Source organism: Struthio camelus, chromosome 13 (assembly GCF_040807025.1).
Source record: "Struthio camelus isolate bStrCam1 chromosome 13, bStrCam1.hap1, whole genome shotgun sequence".
NCBI classification, from domain to species: Eukaryota; Metazoa; Chordata; class Aves; order Struthioniformes; family Struthionidae; genus Struthio; species Struthio camelus.
Window position 1 is genome coordinate 2,711,555 of NC_090954.1, and position 18,351 is coordinate 2,729,905.

General features: G+C 43.1%; 1 long non-coding RNA gene across 1 annotated transcript; it reads left to right on the top strand.

Moving 5' to 3' along the window:
- Nucleotides 1-8,036: 8,036 nt before the first annotated feature.
- Nucleotides 8,037-16,680, top strand: LOC138069085 (uncharacterized). The gene is made up of 4 exons (XR_011143876.1): nucleotides 8,037-8,422; nucleotides 9,028-9,139; nucleotides 9,631-9,808; nucleotides 15,515-16,680. It is a non-coding gene; the product is annotated as an uncharacterized lncRNA (long non-coding RNA).
- The last annotated feature ends 1,671 nt before the right edge of the window (nucleotides 16,681-18,351 follow it).

An 18,351-nucleotide genomic window follows, 5' to 3' on the forward strand; every position in this document is an offset into this window, starting at 1 on the left:
TAGTACGTTTTCAGGGCCCTGTTGTAGGGTGGAAGAGTACTAATAATTTTGTCAAGTTCAAGCAAGAAAGGGTTTGTGCATCGTGTAAATCACTTTAAAAAAAGAACAAAACATCTGTATTAACATGTTGCATAGAAATTTTGATTTCTCGATGAATCAAGATTATAACTGAATAAGACTTGAACATCGGAATTGTTACATGTTCGCATCTTCAAGTATTCTTTCCCAGAATGGCTCACTTGTAATTGCATTGCTTGTGATGGAAAAACAGCAGGCCTCTCAGTATTTTTAGTAAGAAGCTCTGCACAGGCTATATCATTGTGGTTTATCATCTGTGTATTTTGCTCTGAGTAAATTATACCTTGGATTTTCTAGATAACTAGCATGGTTTGACTAACAGGAAATAGGAAATGGCAAGTTGTATTTGGTTTTGAAATACAGACAGTACATAAGAAACATTTTTACAAGCTCAGGTGCATTCAGGCTCAGAGGAAAGCATCAGAAGGCCAAAGATAGTGCTCATTTAACCCGCTTTTTGCAGCGCACAGAACAGAGACCACATCTTGCAGCACTTAGTGAAATACTAGCAGAGAGTAATTCTTGCTCAGTCCCCTAGTTTCTAAGGATTGATAAGATCTGGTTCAACTGGTTACTGAAAAACTCTAATCTTCCAAATGAGAAAGCTGGTGCCATGGATGCTTTAACATGATTTCAGAGTAATATTTCAGTCCTTATTAGTTCAATTTTGCCACAAATGGCCACTGGCAGCAAAAGCGAAACCAAACACATGGTCAGTGTGCTGATTTCTAGCTGTGAAGGAGCAAGTGTCTAACAAGTGTGCTGGGGTGAAGGGGTCATTCTGCTAGTCATGAGCTGCACCTGCGTATGTCGTCAATGCACAGTGGGGATGTGTTAATTCATTAGCCATTGGTATATTATTGCGTGTTGGGAGTCTTGAGCAACGTGAGCAACATTAAAGGACAACGTTGTGATGGTCTGCATCTGTGACGTAGATTTATACTTTATGTCATTAGATATTACTGTCAAATCTTTTTTATGCATAAAAATCATGTAAGATGAGTAAAATGGTCCATAGCTGACTCCGGACAGCGATTAGAAGTGCTAGATACAAGTATTTTGAGTTGCTTTAAAACTTTGAAGACTTCACTGTATAACAAAATGGTAATACTCTTTTTTGTGATACCAGTCCAAAAATGCTGACAAACCATGTTACAACTTTCAAAAGCAAGTGAAAACCTCAGGGAGCAAATATAAATACCAGATAAGATTTAATAACATTGGACCTTACAGTGCTGGTTCTTTCATAATCAGTTATGAGAATAACTTCATTCTCTGAAAGCAAGTGTTACGGTGTTTCCTAACTTGGGAAAAGATAATCCCTTGGACACCTGTGGTGTATCCTCATCAAACTCTTCTTTCCATGCTGTTTGTGCATGCCTTGACTGCTGTTTCAGTTGTTCACAAAGAGCAGGCTGCGCGTAGGTCGTGTTTGTGTCTCCTCACAGATTCTGAGTTACTGGAGCTGAATTTCCTCTCTAGAAAGAGGACTCTGTAAACCTCTTCCAAAAGCAGGGGGAAAGAAAACATTTAAATTATTACATCAGTTCTGCAAAGAAAAATAGGAAGAGCGTGGGAACCAACAACGTGGGGCCTAACAACTGTAAGTTTCCCTTTCTCACTTGCCTTCCCCCTGCTCTACTGCGAAGGCATGGAAGGGAATCCTAGTGTGGCCTTTTTGAGTATTACATCAGCCTCATTTACTAGTGGTGTTTATTATGATAAGTAAAGCTAATATGGCCCTTAACACAAAAATATGCTAGATTAACATGTAGGACTTTCTTTTTGCTGTTTGAAAATTCGTTATATCCCTGAAGGGTGTTTTCAGTCAAATCAAATTGCAGGGTCTGAAAGATTTCACTTTCTATGTCATAAGTTTGATGCTTTTGCCCGATGTCACCCCTGTCTTTAGAGTACCTTCCGGGGGGATCACGGAAGAGAAAAGCTGCAAGCGTGCGTGCAGATACCTTGAGCAACATCTCTCTTTGCCCAAACTTACCAGGAACATGCAGCCGGTCCGTTAAAGCGTAATGCTGCTGACCTTTGAAATGTTACAGAATCAATAATCAAACTCTATCAAACTCTTATCAGGTGTCTCTGAAACACTGAAGATTGTTGTTCTGGGGCACAAAGCACAAGCACAGAACAGTGCCTTCAACAATGGGATTTCTGTTGTTGGAAATTTCATGTCATTTTCGTCCTATTTAGTCTTTAACCTGCAAATCCTTACAAATCTGCTAAACCTCTGAGCAGATCTAAGATTTGCATGAGTGTTTGCATGATGAAGTTTTGCCTTTGTTCTGAAATGTTAGCCAATAAAAGGATGGGCAAGCAGTTTTGAGGAAATGATTTAATAATTAAAAGCCATTTTTAGACCATACCTGGGAAACCACAAACTCATAGCTTCACACAGATTAGAAATTGCTTACTAACCATCTTTTCAGTCAGTGCCTCTCTTTCTACGCTTGACATTTCTTCTCTCCTCGCAATGTTCTTCTCTCAGTCTGCGGTTGCACATTGTTTGATGTGTTTCATAAACAGCAGCTCCAAGTTCAGAAAGTCAGAGTGTGTCTTGCAGGCTACCAAGCTGTGAGATGCCATTCCCAACGGGGCCTGTCAAAAACCAATTCCCTGCTATCTGAAGTGGGGACAGCGCACTCAGAAGCCCTCTTTTCCCCCCGGTGCTCTCAGTTTTTCTGGCAGAAGGTATCGCTCGCCTCTCTAGCGATGTCTGGCTTGTCAGCGTCAAACTCGTTTTAAGCTGCCGTGGTGTGATTCGTTTCACCTCGTGCCGGATGCCTACAGCTCTACGTGCGCTTTGCAGTCGGGAGACAAACGGGCACTTCTGGCTATGGCAGGTCTGACCGCTCTGCGTGCCTCCTGTAGGAGGAGATGATTCATGCCCTGGAAGCGTCTGCTTCTCGCCCTTGACTAGAAAGGAGTTTAGGCAACTAAGCCAGAAGTTGGCACGTTGGGTGGATGAGTCCAGACTCGGGGTAGATAGAAATTCAAAACCGAGATGTGAGCAGAGCTCCTGACTTCTCGGGTAGGCCTAGCGTCCCTGTGGGTTTCAGCAACTGACACCGGCATCCCTGGTCAAAGGAGGAGCGCGCTGTCTGTGAGCCACCCGCCCCGAGGTCACGTGAAGTCCAGCTGCAGCGACTGCTGCCTCCCCGGGGCCTTTCGGCAACTTGTGCAAAACAAAGAGCTGCCACTCTCACTGGAATCAACAGCACGGGAGGGACGAAATACGACCCTTTTTCGTGAGGCAGGAACTGTAGGGAACAGCAGATCACTTGTGAAACGCTCTTCCACCTGTTCCTGTCATCTCCTTAAAGCAGAAATGACATGAGAAGGATGCTAGGAGCAGGTAAATGATGTTTCTGCCTAACCTGCCACTAAATCGTTTCCTCGACTTCTAGGACGATTGAATGACAACTTTGTTTTTCACGAAAGTGAACTAGCACAAAAATTATGACAGGAGCTGACAACAGGTCAAACAGGTAAGGAAGCTTTTTGTGGCTAAGAAACGTTTCATAAAACCAGCTCAACGTGAGGTGTCGTTATTCAAGGCCGCCGCTAATAGGGACGAAGCGTTCTTAAAGAAGCACCAGCGCGTGGTGCTCGGTCTTGATCTAAGGACGTAGGCAACCACATCTCCCACTGAGATCGGCTGAAGCTGGGAAAGCGCAGCACTTCTTGATCTCAAGATCCAGGTATGCAGAGCAGAGTACACAAAGTGAATGATTAGGAAGTTAGATAAATTTTGTAACCCAGCAACGAGTTTACCAAGATTAGAAGAATTAAGCTGCTTCAGTTGATAACTTGGAAGAAGTTAGAGGCCCAGTCCTGTAAATACACCTGGAGTTACTCGAGCGCTGTTCTGTTCCTTTCGCTCCTCTTCGTTTGATCCTTTGCAGGATGAAATCCTTCATGTATCTTAGACTGATTTGGCAAGTCCTAATATAGGGAGTGATATGTATTTGGAGTAGCTATACTGAAAGTGACGATGTGATGAACTGAGTGATTTGCACGAGCGTGACTGAAAGTAGAATATACCCCTTATTGTAGCAACATTCTGCAGCGCGTTTCCGAAGGCTGCCTGGGGAAGTCGGCACTGAAGAAACTACCCGTCTGCTTTCCAGTGTTTTTACCTTTTGCAAATAGAAGGGAGCACTGCATAGATACCTTGCCAAAACAAAACAAAACAAAAGCTTAGCAATCTATTTGCTCAAAACATGGATTTAGAACACCATGGTAGATACTTTAAAGTTAAATTATTAAATGCGAAGTACATCGTCAGAAAAAAATCTTCCTGAGCTTCTAGTAGATGGATACCATTGCCTGTTGGCTGAACGCTTGACCCATCTATTTTCTATGTTTAAAGTCATACTGGTCTGCAACTTGGGGATTATTTTTGCCGTGTCATTATGTACTGTGGTCGCTTCCATTAGAGTTAGTTCTTTGCAGGTTCTTTCCAGTGTTAAAATTTTTCATTTCTACTGTAACAGGCCTAATTTTGGGGGGGGGGGAAGGGGGAAGAATAGAAATTTTAATAATCACTAAGCACTGATACAGAGGCTCTATGAACTAAGTTACACAAGCGGGTTTTCATGCCAAAGAAAAATGTTTTACACTGCTGCTTCAAACATCTCTGCTAAAAATAGACTCTAGCAAGGAGAGGGGACTAGCAGCTGAATTCATATGGAGTTTATATGTACTCATGTATATATATATATATATACACATACTCTTGGACAAATGTTGAGAGCGCTGTACAGCCTTGTGGTTAAATAAAGTGTTTTGTCCTCCAGTGAAGCATTTCTGCAGTAGTGGTTTTCAGCTGGAGGATTCCAAAAGTACTGAGCTGGAGGTAAGGACTCGTGGACTCAGGGTATTTTTAAGCCTACTAGTAGTAGCTGTATTTCTCTTGGGCACCCCAGAAGTAGTCTGGAGACCACCACTACTTCTGCTGTTATCGGTAACAGAAAGCCGTTGTTTTATTGCCTTTGTGAGATGACCAACAGCAGCCGTGCCAAGAAAAGCGAGAAGGAAATTCTTCAAAGCCAGAACTGTCAAACACTTCCCCTCACCCAGGCTTGATTTCAGTTGTCTTGAAGTCTTACAGTAGAGTTGAAAGTGAACCTTGCTGAGGTTCTCACCAGCAAATTAGAATATCCTCTGCTACGGGTTCTCTCGAGGTGGAAGTGCCACTGAAGTGCACTCAGTGCGCCACGTAAACTGGAAATTCGTCTAGAAAACACCACGGGGAGTGGTGTGTCTGATCACGTCCAGCTGGACTAGCTGTTTGCCAAAGCATCAGTTGCAACTTGAATAGTTTGAAAAAGAATGTTCAGTACGTGGAGGGGAGGAATTGTTCCCTAGAAACCAGCTTTCCTCGAAATAAAGGACTTGGGTTTTGAGCAGAACTCTCAGAATATCTCAAGTGATATCAGAGACAAATTCTCTGCTAATAAAACACTGACTTGTCCTACCTGTGACCGGTTCTAGTTCCTTAACTCTCTTAGATTAATCAGTGTTTTATTGTAGAGTAGGGACAGCGGGTAAATATGCCGTGCTGCCCCTCAGCAGGCACTGGTGGTGGAGAATAGACAAAGCGACAGGTGTGCCTTATGTAACAGAAAAAATATTATTTCAATATGACAAGCCGTAAGCACCAAATAATTATAGTCTACCTATAATAAGTTGATGCAATATCCTGTCGGAGAAGGGAAAAACAGTAGTGACTTGTTTTCTTGGCGTGTTATTTGTAGTAAAAATAAGACATTTTTACCTACTTATAGCAGCTTTTGTAACTCACAGGTAGGGTTGCCGCATCTAGCTAATACCTAAGGAAAGTCCTGTCCATAGCAGCAGTTTGGCATGTAAGAGAGTAACCAGGCAGTGCTGTAGGTCTATCACTGCCTCTTAACTTCTGCTTTCAGGTGCACAAGATCATTTTGTCATGCTCAGTGGTATCTGCCACCTGGGGAAACTTTTTTTTTTAAAAGACAGGTGTGCAGAATTGGGGTTTGCCAAGGTGAGGATGACCTGTGGGGGAGAGGGATGGTGCGTTTCCCTGTCTTCCTCTTCCCTACCTTCAAGCCCATGCGATCCTCAGGTCTGCTGTGATCCCCTGCCTGCACGGAGATAGGACCGTGACATTACTGCCAGCGTCACGCTCTGGTGCTTCATCTTTTTCATCCAGGGCTGCTTGTTGCAGGCGGAGAGGCAGCTGGTGCTACTGCGTGGGAGGCAGGAGCAAGGAGGGCCCCAGCATCCCAGAGCTCAAGGGACATCTGCAGAGACTCCCCCCAAAAAGGGAGAAGAAAAAGTCTAAAGACGTTCTTCATGTATAGGGAAAAACATAGAACTCCTCTCTGAATTGGCAACGGCGCCAAAGAACATGAGAAAACAACGTTTCTGATGGGAGAGGAGGCTTTTCTTCTTTGTATCCAGAAGCAGCCTCAGCACATGGGAGAACAAATTTAGTCTGTTTGTAGGTATGCAGCCACCCAGCTGTGCCACGGCAGGTTTGCTGTGGAGGGAGCTGGGGAAGGCTTCAGCAAGGCTTTTGACACTGTCTCCCGTCACATCCTTGTAGGTAAGCTCAGGAAGTGTGGGCTAGATGAGTGGACAGTGAGGTGGATCGAGAACTGGCTGGATGGCCGAGCTCAGAGGGTTGTGGTGAATGGCGCAGAATCTAGTTGGAGGCCTGTAGCTAGCGATGTCCCCCAGCGGTCAGTCCTGGGTCCAGCCTTGTTCAATGTATTCATCAGTGACCTGGAGGAAGGCACAGAGCGCACCCTCAGCAAGTTTGCTGAGGATACTAAACTGGGGGGAGTGGCTAACACACCAGCAGGCTGTGCTGCCATGCAGAGGGACCTGGACAGGCTGGAGAGGTGGGCGGAGAGGAACCTCCTGAAGTTCAACAAAGGCAAGTGCAAGGTCCTGCCCCTAGGCAGGAATAATCCCATGCCCCAGTACAGGCTGGGGGTTGACCTGCTGGAAAGCAGCTCTGCCGAGAAGGACCTGGGAGTGCTGGTGGACAACAAGTTAAACATGAGCCAGCAGTGTGCCCTTGTGGCCAAGAAGGCCAATGGTCTCCTGGGGTGCATTAGGCAGAGTGTTGCCAGCAGGACAAGGGAGGTGATCCTGCCCCTCTCCTCAGTCCTGCTGAGGCCTCACCTGGAGTACTGTGTCCAATTCTGGGCTCCCCAGTACAAGAGAGACATGGCGCTACTGGAGAGAGTCCAGTGGAGGGCTACCAAGATGATTAGGGGACTGGAGAAGAAAGGCTGCAAGAGCTGGGCCTGTTCAGCCTGGAGAAGAGAAGATTGAGAGGGGATCTCATCAACGTGTACAAGTATCTGAAGGGGGAGTGTCAAGAGGATGGGGCCAGCCTCTTCTCCGTGGTGCCCAGCAATAGGACAAGAGGCAACGGGCACAAACTGAACCACAGGAAGTTCCCTCTGAACCTGAGGAAAAACTTCTTCCCTGTGAGGGTGACGGAGCATAGGAACAGGTTGCCCAGAGAGGTGGTGGAGTCTCCTTCCCTGGAGATATTCAAAAGCCGTCTGGATGTGATGCTGGGCAATATGCTCTAGGTGACCCTGCTTGAGCAGGGAGGTTGGACTAGATGATCTCCAGAGGTCCCTTCCAGCCTAAACGATTCTGTGATTCTGTGAAGGGAATGAAACCAACGGGTGAGGGGAAAGAGTGAGAGAGCCCACCTGTCGGTGGGGAACAGTGGCGAGCACGGCCGAAAAGGGGCCTGCTGTGACCCTTGCAGAGGGTGCTGTCCTGGAAGAGGAGCTCTGGATCCGAGAGAACCCAGGGTGGACAGTGACAAGCTTCAGAGGGAGGGGAGACAGAAGAGCAGGAAGGAGAGCCAGCCAGGAAGGAGATAGTCCCTGCTTCCGCCTCGGAGAGGAGGGGAGCATAGGAAGAGAGTGCCAGGAGAGCTAGGGCAGCAGGCGCCCGGAGGCTGCAGGGAAGTAGCGAAGGAGCAGAGCCAGCTACCTGCAAGGCCAGGGAGCGCAGAGGGAAACGCATGCTGGCATGGTGCGGGGATATGGGTAGAACATCAACTGAAAGGCAAACGGTGAATAAAACTGAGAAAGAGGTGAAAGATGAGAAAACTGTGCAGTGAAAGGCCACGGAGGACAAAAGAAAAGGGAGCTGATTCTTGCTCTTGCTCGTGCAGCACCAGGCTGTGGCAGCTGCGCTGCAGGAAGCCCCGAGTGCCAGCTGCTCGATCAGGGGCACTTGCAACGCAGAGCTGACAAAAGCAGCTCAGCTGGACAGCAGCGGCAACAAATGCAGTTCACGGGGGAAAGAAAAGGTATGAGATGTGATTCATAGATTTTTTTTAAGCCTTTGATGAGGTAACATGTTTGTGTAATTCCTGGTCCTAAATTCTTATTCTGATCCACAGATACTTTGCTTGATTTTTGGTGGCAGGGTCCCTCCGCTGAAATGATTGTAGGCTGTGGTTTGAGTCATCCTGTGGTGGAAGCACACTTGAAACTTATGTAGTTCAGCATATCAAAGGAAGACATTAAAGTCTGATTTTAACAATTTTTTCTCCTCAAAGACACCAGCATCGCTCTCTTTAAACACCAGATATGTGCTTCTGTGTTCCTGGAATGCGTGGACCTTACGGTTTAGTTAGCTTGCTAGTAACAAAATATTGCTTAACCCGTCTGATAAAGCCAAAATGGTAAGAGGCGAGTTAGCCCAGCGCAGATGTGGCAAACATAAGGTGGCTTGTGGAGGTGCCTTCAGCGGGGGTTTTTTCTGAGGGTCCGGACGGGTAGGTGGCAGAGGCTATTCTGTGTCCTTTCTCAAGGATTTAGTCCTTTAGTCCTATCCTCTCCCAGCCACCGAGTTTCTGTTTGTTGCAGGCCCGCAACTCCGTTTCTAAGCTTGGCTGTGGTTTACCTGCAGGAGTTGACTGGGAAAGCATAGCTGAGTATCCCCCCGACCCCGTCTGAAGAAGCGCCGTAGCGCTGTCCGGCTGCGTTAGCACGGCAGCAGGAGACGAGCCCGTGAGAAGGTCGTAAGTGAACGCCGTCGGCGCCCTGCGCGTACCCTCCTTGGCAGGGAATTTCAGTATCAATAGCTAGCGTGCGCTATTAGGCAAATCGAAAGGCAGCAAGTACCTGGCACGTCGCTATCGTTGCGTTATTAAATTGGTAAAATACAGTTTTACACTGTTTTGCGAATAAATAATAATGACGGTAGTGCACACAGGTAGTGGCTAGCGTTGCGTTTTGATGCATTTTAACACAAATAAAGAGATGCCCTCTTAACTGGGAAGCTGCAGAAACAGAACAGGTCACACGTAAAGATGAATTCTGCAGAACCGAGAAGTTCAGCTGACTAACAATTGTCTGTAGGATGTTTCTGATGATTGATTTGAATCCCGGCTAGATCACAGGACAAAAAAGTCATTTGAACTTCTGGAAATAGCATTATAGTTTCTAGTGGATTTCCAGTCTGCAGAGCAAAACCAACGTTACAAGACACACCATTTTACTTCCTTTGCAGCCCAGCAAAGAAGGCAAGCACCAGGTGGACTTTGCAGTGAGGATCTTTGGGTTAGAGGTGAGGTAACTTCAGGAAGGCTACGTCTCTTCAGCGTCCTGTTCCAGGAACGCCGAGTTCCTTGTCTGGAGTAATCAGTCCTGCAGCTTTCAGCAGCATTGCGTTCATCTGAAAAACTATGGTAAGATGTATTTAATTTTATTTTGTGAAGTTTATCCGTGAACGAAGACTGGACTGCACAGGAAACTGAGGCAAAGCAATGACCACTGTGTATGTTGTTATCTCTTGCTGCTCTTCAACCACAATCTTATCTCCAACTTTTATCTGAAGGAGGTCTCTGTCAGAGTGTCATACCTCTTTCTTTTTTATTTTCTAGCTAATAGCCTTCCTTTATAACTTCTCAAAAGCTAAAATATTTCTTAAACCTTTTCCATCATGGACCATGTTTTTAAGCAGGTGCTCACAAGTGACTCTGTTCTGTGTAGCATCTTGTCAGCCAAAATGAGACAAGAAGGTAAGTTTGTTTCCATGATGTAATTTGGGCTTTACTAGATATATTGAAATAGCCATCTGACCAGTGGGAAAACAATTTGCACTGGTGGTTCTAGTTGTTGAATTAAAAAAATCATTTTATAGATGCAATTACTTGAAGGTAATATTTAAGCTGAGGAGGAACAACTATTATTTGCTTATCTTTGAAATTAAAAACAGGTTCTAGAGGGACTAGAACTTTTCAAGGACAATACGTCTGGATTTGCACATAGTGGGAGCACGTTATCAATGTCCAAAAGGTATGATTTAGTATTAACCTTCCAGTGAATTCAGTAGGATGCCTCTTGTGTGCGATGGCTTGCTGGAAGTTTAGATCAGAAAGATTACTGAGAGGATGCATTTGCAGATAATTGGTGGGGGGGGACAGGGAGAGAGATTTTCCTTTATTTCCGTTTCATTTATTTAATGATGGTAGGTGGTTAAAACTGCCCTCAGCAGGCCGTTCCAATCAGAGAGGCCCTTACTGAGTTCTCTGTAATACGCAGAACACTAGTCCCTGTCCTAAGGACAGAACAGGAACATTTAATTGCAAGTTAAAAAAACAAATAAAACCTTGCGTGCAAAATTTATAACAGATGAGACACACTTTAAGATATGAGAGCCCAGTACTTCTGGGAGTTGCTAAAATGAAGATTGTGCCGCTTCTGAGAAAATTAGACGCAGACTTCTTTCCCCCCCCCCCCCCCATAGTCTTTGAGGATACTCAGGGTATTGTACTTAAAAAGCTTCGAAGTCTGGATGAAGATTCAAGTAACTTAGGAAACTGGATATGGAGGCTGCGGTTTGGTTCAGGATTGTTTCTGACCGGAATTAGACTGGGTTTCTGTAGATGGCAAGTCTTTGGGAAATAATTTCTTTTACCTTTTATATAAGGTTAAAGTTACTGGCAGTTGTAACCCCGGTTTTAGTCTTTAGGTTACTGATGGGCCATTAGCTCAAACAAGTAATTTATTACTTGCCATTTCTTCCCCTGACTTTTTTCTTTTTTTTCTATCTTAGCCTTTATCATGGTATTTTTCAGGATGATTGTTCACAAAAGAAGCAGAAAAACATACACATAGTTGTACTTTAAAAGATCATTCACTAGATTAAAAGTCTCTTGCAGAAAATGAAGGGCAGATCTGATTAAGTCTTCTGCTGAAGGGTGTTTGTCCTTGAGTTGGGATGCTTAGTGTATTGTTTTTTAATTAGTTTCATTCCATTCTATCTTTAGCTCTACTATTGTAAGAGAGAGGTGTGACAGCTTTTAATAAACCTACGCTTTTAGCCCACTACAGCTCACGACGTTCATCCTTCAAGGAAGTGGCCAACAGCTCCATATATCTTTAAAAAAAATCAGACAAGATAAGTAGATATTGTAACTTCAGTGCCTCAAGTGTTTCTTTACCCTTTGATGTATTATTGTGAAGAAATAATTTAAATGCTGAGGTTATCTGACGGTATCTCCGTTGGGTCAAATCCTATAGGCCAGACTTGTGCAAGTCGTCTCCCTAACTGAATGAAGGAGGGAATCAGCAATTTCGAGCTGCCATGCTAAATAATGTCAGTAATCGTCCTACTTTATGTTTCTTTATTTGTCTATTGACATTAAACGTAACTTGCATCAGAATCTTTATTTTTAAAATCTCTGCTCAGCTCTGACTCTTTTATCACAATACATACTCTGACATCCTGGAAGATGCCAGGGAAGTGGAGCTATGTTAATTGTTTGCTTGTTTTCTAAATTTTGCTTAGTTCTTTTATCCTTTGGAAATGTGAGGAATGTGAAGTATGGCTTTCCATGGCTTTAGTCTCGAGGAATTTGTGGTTGTCTTGAAGCTTGTACAGTATGAGCATCTCTGCCCTATCTGAAGGAGTTTGAACGGTGAACGTGTTGCAAAGCTTTCCTTTCCCCCATACATTAGTCCTTGGAAGTACTATTCAACTACAGCAAGCCATGGGCAGTCTCAGTAAAAGCTATTAAACGGGAGTGGCTTATTTGACTTCGAGGGGGCTGTCAAGGGGACTGTCATATTTTAAACTCAAGTATGGTCTCTTACACTTACCGTAACCTAATGCTGTTCCATGTTCTGTGACGCTCATTCCAATATTTAGTCTGATTTGTGTCAGCATGTTATTTGCTCTCCTATTGTGGAGATCATTGTGGAGTGGTGACCAAATGTTCACAAGAATCGTAGCTTTTAGAGCAAGTATTGGAAAGTGCAGGAAGTGAATTTTGATTTATAAATATACCTTGCACCAGAATTCTGACTCATCTCTTGGAACAGAAACTCGATATGTTACTTGTTTCCAGTTAAAACTTGCTGGGAAGGACGTTGGAGCTGTCTGCAATATTTTGAGTATTATATTTCATTTTTGGTTCCGTTGTTGTCACTTGTGCCTTGTTTGTAGGGGGGCTGATAAGAAAATTTCCACTGTGCTCTAGTTTTTCTGCAGACAGAACATGCAAGGTTGCACACCCTGCAAGTAGAACATCTTATCTGACCTTACCTTAGCCCTATTTTTCGTACAAAGTTGAAGAACTGCAAAGAAACCAGTTTAATCCAGCCAGCAGTACAAAAGTTGTTCAAAGGTAACACCAGAAGAGGTGCAAAAATCAGCTAGTGAATAATCACAAGATGTAGTTCTGTTCCAGCCTTAAACGGTCCTTCTTACTGTAAGGTGGCAAGGGGATTGGTAAAATGAAGAATCAGGATGTTATGCAAAATAAAATATTGAATATGCAACAATCTACCTTCGCTTAAAAAGCGTAACGAAAAGCTACCCGAGGTCCACTCCTTGTGCTCCCAGCCAAGAGGCACCTTCTCATTAACAGTAAACCTAGCAACTTAGAAATCTGCCTCCTGCTGCTCATTACCAGTGCCCGTGAACAAACAAAAGAGAAAAGATAATTTTAACAGGATAGGAAGGGAACTATTAACTTAGTGTACTACTGTCGGCCAGTACCTGATGACTGTGTAGGAGCCAGCTGGCGTGTGATATTACATGCGAGGGATCCAGCTCCTTCTCCCCGCCCCCACAGGTCTCCTACACCCATTTCCTCCAAAACGCGTCAAATGGGGAGTAAGGGGGTGTGATGGGTGATATCAGTATGGCTGCAATTTTGAATATGGTAAGCTTCTCACATGCGGTCTGGAAACCCATGGAAATAAGGCGATGGTGAAGTAGAATGTGGAACTACTTACGAGTAAGCAGTGAGATCACGTTAAACTGCTTTACAGTCCGGGTGAGCACTGTATTAGTTTGCAAGTTGAGATTAAGTTGTTGAGTATTTTATTCATAAGCCTTATGTGGTGAGCTGGGATTTTACTGGTTTCCATATGCAAAGTTGTGGCAGCTAAGCTCCTCTGTGCTTTGAAGCCTTTGAGGCCTATGAACGATAGCAAGATTTGGTTTTCAGAGAGAAATAATATCTTTATTAAACAAATTATTTGTGTTCGTGGGGGAAGAAGATGCAGACTTTCAGAATGGCACCTGGTCCTCAGGCAGTGCGCCCCTTGGTTGGGCTAGCAGAAGATACTCTCTCTCTCGGCCAGACTTGCAGTTTTGATCACGTGTACACAAGAGGGGGCTGTTCTGATCTGCAAGGAGATGCCTTTTTTGAAAGACTCTCCTTTTTAGAATTAGATCTTGGAGCACTTTGCACAGGCCATGTGTTTATATGATCCTTTTGTGAGTTGAGAGACTTAGAAGAAGTGTCACTCTGAAAGCATGGGCCAGCTGTTTCCTTTGCTTGCTTTTTTTATTAAAAGTTTTATGATAATGTGAATTTTTTCTCTCCCTATGTTTTATTATTTAAGTAAATGTGTATATCTTGGCTTTTTTTTTTTTTTTTGGAAAAAAAAAGGTATTTACTTTCCAAATATTAGCTGTTACTTCCCATACCTTGTGGAATGAATTACTTCATGTTTTTAGTGTTTCCACACGTAGGAAGCCAAAGAGCTTGTGTGATTGCACAGCTATTGAAGCTCCTGCTTCATGGAGAACATCTATGATTGGAAAAGCAAACACTGAATATCGTGGTCTGAAGTTATCTTAGGTCATGTCAGTGATGGCAGAGGTGGCCTCGTCATGTCAGAGGTAGTACCTGTGAAAGTACTTCACCTGCTGTGGAAGAGAAATGTTTTGTGTATGGGAAATGCATATGAGAAATGTTGTAAATGCATTCCTGAAGTCAATAAATTGCTGCTACCTACCTAATTTGAATGGTTAAAATTTAATTCTGTGTTCCCTTTCCTGAATTTGTTTGATGCAAGGGTTGCAAGCAGACATATGGAAAAGTAAACACATACACATAAACTAGAGTTAGGAGTGGACGTAGCAGGACTGAGCCTATGGTGGTTTTTTTTCTTTTATGGGCTTAACAAAACAGATATGAATCACGATGGAGGTGATGTGGGACTTTCTGACAAAAGTCGATGGAATATCATAATTTCTGAGGTAAGCCCAAGTACCGTGTTCAGAATTTTAAAAATTAATTTTAGTATAATGGAGAAGCTGCTGGCACAGGCTGAACGCTCAGTAGAAAAACCCAAACCTATCTCACCAAACCCGATCACAAGAGGCAATGGAAAGACATTCTTAGCTAGGAGCTCTTAGAAGTCTTCTCCTTCAGAAAAAATGTTTTTCTGATAATAATGTTACTCGTCTGTCAACTGTGACAGCACACATGCGGACTGGTATATTTGTCTATCTTTGGGCTTTGCTGTGAACAGGCCAGCTCCAGAATTTTTTGTGCTCTTGTTCTATTTTCCTCATGCAGCTGACTGAAGGACTTGTCTTGTGACTAATCTAAGCCTAAGCTTTGTGAAGCTAACCTAAGTTCTCTTTGTTTTGGTTGCTTTTTCTCTTTTAAACAATTATTCTTTGAAATGGCTGGGCTGGGTAGGTGAAGAAGATTCGTCTAAAGACCTTGGGTAAAATACTGAGACTAAGGTAAAATTGCAGACAGATGACATTAAACAGTGGCTTCAAGAATGAAAAATAATGGAAGATATGCAGTCTAAAACTGTTTTAGTTTCAGCCTGGTGGTTTTTAATGTCTTCTGGAAGGTGAGTTGGAGCGTATGGACGAATTCAAGTATCACTCATCGGTTGCTCTGAGTGGAAGGTTAGTGTTTGGCTGCGTTTACTGTACACCCTGAATAATTCAATTACAGTAATTTAGCAGGTGTGTTTCTTCCTGTAGGTTCCAGTCTTTCATGCATGATGGCAAAAACTCGTCTTGGTTTATGGACTAGAGAACTTCAGAACACTGATACAATTCAGGTCACGTTTGTGCTTTTGATATAAATGTTTTTGCTGGCTTTGAACTTTGTTAATTTATTTCATTTCAGTTTTCAAAGATCACTGTGGTGTGGATGTTTCCAAAGTGGCCATCTTGCATTGGATGTAGAGAGATGCAGACAGCTAAAGTGAGAACGCTGCGACCCCGTTTTGGCCACTGTTTTAACTTCAGGATGCCTGATTATTCTGGGTCTTTAGAGCTTGCTAGAAGTGCGTATGTTTGGACTCAAGCGTGACAATGCAACAGTTTTTCTTTACTCTCCACATGGCTTTTTAAAATGCTGTGTCTCTTTCTCCCTCTTGCCACCTCTTAGCAAGGTGCAAAAATCAGTTCTGACCTCCAGCTCTAGACTCTGTATTGTTTAGTTATTGTTAAAGATATTATAGGCAGCCATATAAACCTTCTGTTTTTTGTGTATGTATTTATATATATATCAATATTTACCTTTGTGATAAATTCTATTTTCATAATGAGTGATTTCTATTATTGTTAGTGACATCAACACATACCCTTGTCCTACAAATTCATAGAAGTTAGGTATGCTACAAGGGTGGTGAAGCAGTTCAGTGGTAGCAAATGTCTGAGCACCGAGAGAAGATTTGTCTTGTTAACTGGTGTCTGTGATGTTTCTGAGCTGAAGATCATTTGATGACTCTGTCATGTTTTTTCACAATAGATTTGAATTCCCATCTCGGCCTTTTGTTAGGCTGAGAAGTATTATGGATTTTTAAATGGATTTTTATCTAGCTAATACTAGTTAGATTCCTTTATGATACATGCCTATGGTTTTTTGGATCAGCTTTATGGCAAACCGTATTTTTTTCTGTACTTAGAGATGTTAGCTACATGGCTTGAGACCCTCAGTCTGGATTCCCCCTATCTTCTTTAAGTCTTGAGGACAAAACCCTTAATCTCTGTGGTCAGAAAATATTGCCACAGACATGGAAGTCACATGAAACCTCAAGAGTTATTTAATCAGATTGTTAAAGCTTGTTATTAAATACTGGGAATTAAAAGCACTGATTTCAGTACTGCGTAGGTTAAAGCAGAGCATCCGTGTCGTGGTGTCTGTTTCCTCCCAGCCACTTTAAATACAGAAAGCGTTTGCAAAGTCCTCCCTGCTCCCCAGGGGTTTGCTCTCGAGGGCTTTTCTGCTGCATTTCATGAGTTTTGAGCTACCTGGCAGCATGTAGCCCATGGAGACTGCTTTCTTAGCCCCAGTCGACAAAGTGTCTGGATGACCTTATGGTCTGTGGATGAAAGTTATGTTTTCTTCCTCTATATGCAAAATAACCTTCATGCGTGTCTATATACCTCTGATGACATAACTAAATTGCACTTTCAACAGCTGTAAGTGATATAAATCATGACACTCGGCCACACTTGTCATATAAAGTTTTAATTGATGTTTACAGTATTCATTTGCCTATTTGCTTTAACGCTTAGCAAAGATTCTGTTTTGAAGCAGCCATCTCTTCTTCTTCCCCATCCCACCCCCCCTCACCACTGCAAAGGTGGCTTTTTCTTACAGTGACCCTTTCCGATGTTTTCGCAGGTCAGGGCAAGTGCATTTACCATCTGTATACAAATCCGGTTCACTTTTCACAACGTTGTTGCATTTCTTACTCTGGTTGACCCATTTCAAGAAGTCTTCTAGACTCCTTTTAAATCGCTGGAAATTTGTTGTCATGACCTCAGAGCATTTTTTGTCGTGGGGTAAGGATTTCTAAGGGAAAAGAATAGATTCTTTTCTGAAACATCAGCTATGGAAGAATCCCATCTAAATGCTACATTTTCGTTATTATTTTCATAACATCACTAGTACAGAGTATAAAGGCAGGCTCACTGCTTTTCACCAAACCCAAATGACCACACGACCCGTACAAATCATTAGTGAAAGAAAACCATGCTATTTGCCTTCAGCTTGCACAGTACTGCAATTTTTTCTGTTTGTCGCGGTGAGTTGTATCTGCCAAAAGGGAAGAAGGGAAGTGAAGGCAAAACCCCTCTCCTCTAACGTGCAAATCCTGCAGACTCAAAGTGCGTCCTGGGATGCACTGCGTGATCCCAGCAATACCATAGCGTGCTTGTTCTTAATACTAAGCAGGAAGACAATTCAGTTGCAACAGTATGGTGTTCAATATGAATTTGAGCACCACTGATTAGGCAATAGGTTTAGACTTGCATTCTTCTGCAACCTGCTATAGATAGCAACTTGGTGCATATCTGCTTTTCTTTCTTCAGCCCATTTCTCTGTTTCACGAAAATGTTGTTTAAGGGCAGTCATTGTTGCAAGCACAGCAGCTTGGAGAATACACACAGAAGCTACTTTCTATCACCTTATTTTCTCTCTCTCTTTCTCTCTCTTTTGTATTCCCAAGGGAGATTCCTTGGTCTGTAGTGTTACCGGTCTGTATTGTTTCTGATATTCATTGCACTTGTTCTTCCTCAAGGACAAGCTGCACTGGGTCTTTTGTTCATTATTAATTGCATCTAATAAAACCATTGTCATTACTGCAGGTTTAACTAGATGAAATTAATATAGTCTGTATAAGAAAGAATTTGTGCATGACAGACAAATCTTGATATTCTTCTTTGGGGCTACAGCTGGTCAAAATTAAAAAGGGCAAACAATTTGTTAGTTTCCAAATCTCAAAACTTTGAGTTAGAGTTTACCAAGAGGTGAGCGCGAAGCCATGTGGCAGGCAAGGTGTTAGTGAACAACTTCCACTAATGTTTCTTTAGTTCCTTGAGGGAAATTAACTTTTGCAGGAGCATTACTGGTTTGTTTAAATCCTAAGGACAGCTGCTTATGTTTTCTCAGCATATCTGCAGATCCCGTTAAAGAAATATGCTTTATTCTCCATCATATGCAAAGATGAAGGT